Genomic DNA, 3709 nt, shown 5'->3' with positions numbered 1-3709 from the left:
AAAAAAAAAAAAAAAAAAAGTTCTGCAGAAAAAGAAAGGTATTCCCTGCAGGTGTCAGCAAAGGTAAGAAGGTCCCAAAGAACAGGAATAGTGAGGAGTCCTGGGGGGAGGGTGGGGATGTAGCTCAAGCCCACCCTTTATACTTGAGACCTCTGGTCCAGAGAAGTGAAGAGTTCTGCTCAGTGTCACACCACTGGTCAGGGCAGATCGGAATCAGAAAGTAGGCCTTATTTCTTCATTAGAGTCTAGGAAGTGGCCAAGGGAAAGAGGCTGTGCTTGAGAAGGTTAAGGCCTATGACCCACCCTGCGTCATCCAAAGTAAACTAGGAAGGAAGTGTAAAGAAACCCAACAAAGGTCTGACATTTTTCCATGGTGACCACATTGATGCATTTATTAAAAATACAAAATGCTAATAATCCAAACCAGCCCTCTTCCCTTTTTTCCCCTTTGGGAGCCCTTGCACTGCATGACACGCACACTTGGACTAGGCCATTGGGAACTGCAGCTTGGACAAGGAACAGCCACAGCTTTGCCTGTACTCAGAGCAGGTCAAGTGCCATTAAATGCAGCTGGAAGCCAGGGCAGGGGAAGGGGTGGGAAGCTCCTGGAGAGCCCCCAGCTCTTCCCAGTTACTGACTGGCTCTGGAGGAGAGGAGCTAGAAGGCAGAGATACCTGAAGAGACCAACCTGGGGCACCACTGCCATCTGATGTCTTCCTATGGCCATTGCAGTGGTCACAGCCCCAAGCCCCGCGGGCAGCCTGGGAGCAGAGTGAAACAAGAGGGCAAAGAAAGCGTATGGGTGGAAGTTTTTATTTACCCTTGACAGTGGGTACGTGGGTGCTTTGTATGTCTGAGATACTTCATATTGAAGAAAAACATCCATATTGAAAAACTAAACAAAACAGAAATGGAAAATGAATCAACATGTACAAAGTAGCCACAGTATGGAGGAGCGGATTTGACTCTGCCTGCGGAAGAGCTGCCCTGCTCTGGCCAGCACTGGAAGGGACCGCCGCCTCTGTTTTGGGAGTGTGCAAGCAGGGGCTGTGGACTGGGCTTTGCACAACTTCCAGGAGTCATTGCTTAGATATCGGAATGACCAAGATCTTAAGGTCTTAGAATCATTGAGGTAATCCACCCCCATCCCGGCTGCCAGGTCACAGTCATACAGAGGCTGAGCATGCCCAATGCCACCCAGTTTTCCCCTGCTGCTGTTTCTGCCTCGCCTCCCTGTCCCTCCTCCACCCTACCCTAGCATGGGCAGGCTTTGTGTCCCAAGGTCACCAGTCACATATGTCCCACCACAGGCAGCCGAGCTTGTGAGCCAAGATCACACCACTTCTCTCCAGCCTGGGCAACAAGCAAGTCTCTGTCTCAAAATAATAATAATAATAATAATTTTACCTAATTAAAGTTCATATTTCAATGTAGTCAAATGTTCCAAAAATGTCCTTTATAGTACTTTTTTCGGTTTGGTCCAGGATCCCATCCAAGATCACACATTTCATTTAGTTGTCATGTCTCTTGAGTCTCCTTTAATCTGGACCAGTTCCTGGGCCTCTCTTTGGTCACGTATGACACTGATATTTATAAAACATGCAGGCCAGTAATTTTATAAAGTTCAACTTGGGCTTTTTCAATATTTCCTTTCCTTGTGTATTTCTTTTTTTCTTTTTTTTTTTGAGACAGAGTTTCGCTCTTGTTGCCCGGGCTGGAGTGCAATGGTGCATTTTTGGTTCACTGCAACCTCCACCTCCCAGGTTCAAGCAATTCTCCTGCCTCAGCCTCCCAAGTAGCAGGGATTACAGGTATGCGCCACCACACCCAGCTAATTTTTTGTGTTTAGTAGAGACGGGGTTTCACCATGTTGGTCAGGCTGGTCTTGAACTCCTGAACTCAGGTGATCCACTTGCCTCAGCCTCCCAAAGTGTTGGGATTACAGGCGTGAGCCACCGTGCCTGGCCGTGTATTTCTTGATTTCTTGCTTTGAGTGCCAGTGGCCCAGCCACTTCCTCAGGTCAGGAGCCAAGAGACCATCCTGAATCCATCCCTCTCCCTCACTCCCACCTACCCATCCATCACCAGATCCCAGCGCCTAGTGCTCTTCCCTCCCATGCCCCAGCTTCTGCTGCGACTATATCATCATTCCTTACCCATCATCTATCTTTGTCTTGCTCTCAACAATTACACGGCTTCACACTTCTCCCTTCTTAAACCCTCTATAGGCTGGCTGCTCAAAGGGTAGCAAAAGGATCAGCAGCTTTGAGAGTTTGTTAAAAATGCAGAACCTCAGGCTGAGACCCAGAGCTGTGGAATCAGAATCTGCATTTTAACAAGTTGCCCACGTGTTTGAAAATCGTGCTCTCGGAGGCTTACAGACTCCTTGGAACGGCATTCAGGGTTCCCCGCCCCCCCGCCACCAAAAACTTCTCCTACCTTGTCCACAGGTATGAATGCATGGTATTTGCCCTTTAAACACAGTTTCTTTTTCCTGGAACACCTTGTCTCGTGAGACTCCTGCTGAAGGTTAGATTTGAACATTGCCTCCTATGGGGTCCACTTCTTGCTCTGGAGCCCCATGTCCTCTGGACCCCTCTCTATCCTAGCTTCCGTTACACGGAAATGTTACACCTAAGACCTTGTCATTTTTAGCAACTATTTCTCCCACTAGCCAGTGAACGCCTTGAGACAAAGCCTGCATCTTACACACTTCCATATCCTCAGTGCTCAGCACAAGTCAAATGTTTATTGAATGAGAGAAACAGCTTTTCCTCCATGGAGGCCCTTCCAAGTAGATTTGAAGTGGGTATTGCAAAGGGGCCATCCAAATGCCAGAGCCACAGTATGTTGGGACGGGGCAGTCAGAGAACATCTAGTTATCTAGTTTTTGTTTTTGTTTTTTTTCCAGACAGAGTCTCACTCCTGTCACCCAGGCTGGGGTACAGTGGAACAATCTTAGCTCACTGCAGCCTTGACTTCCCTGGGCTCAGGTAATCCTCCCACCTCAGCCTCTTGAGTGTCTGGGACAATAGGCATGCACCACCACACCTGGCTGATTTTTTGTATTTTTAGTAGTTATGGGGTTTTGGCGTGTTGCTTAGGCTGGTCAAGAACTCCTGGGCTCAAACTATCTGCCCATCTTAGCCTCCCAAAATGCAGGGATTACAGGCATGAGCCACTGCACCTGGCTGGAAAATCTAGTTCAAATGCATTTGTTATTTATGAAGAAAGGCCCCAGAAGGAAAAGTGACTTAACTCCAGATTCCTCTGCTGGAGAGATGTAACCTGAGTCACTATTGATTCACGCTTTGCCCTTTCTCAAGCCAAGTGCCCTTAATTGTGATAAGCAGAGAAATAAAAATCAAAGTGAGTCACAGATGAATGAGCACATAATGGAGATTGTTTTGTGTTAAAGATGGGGTCTCACTATATTGCCCAGGCAGGTTTTGAACTCCTGGGCTCAAGCAATCCTCCTGCCTCAGTCTCCCAAGTAGCTGGGACTATAGCTGCACAATTTGTAAAGTTTGAAAACATGAGGCTGGGCATGGTGGCTCACACATGTAATCCTAGCACTTTGGGAGGCCAAGCAGATGGATCACCCGAGGTTGGGAGTTCGAGACCAGCCTGACCAACATGGAGAAACCCTGTCTCTACTAAAAATACAAAATTAGCTGGGTGTGGTGGCGCATGCCTGTAATCCCAGCTA

Source organism: Mandrillus leucophaeus, unplaced genomic scaffold (assembly GCF_000951045.1).
Source record: "Mandrillus leucophaeus isolate KB7577 unplaced genomic scaffold, Mleu.le_1.0 Scaffold22, whole genome shotgun sequence".
Lineage (NCBI taxonomy): Eukaryota > Metazoa > Chordata > Mammalia > Primates > Cercopithecidae > Mandrillus > Mandrillus leucophaeus.
The sequence above is the reverse complement of the archived record's forward strand: the minus strand, read 5'-3'. Positions refer to the sequence as shown.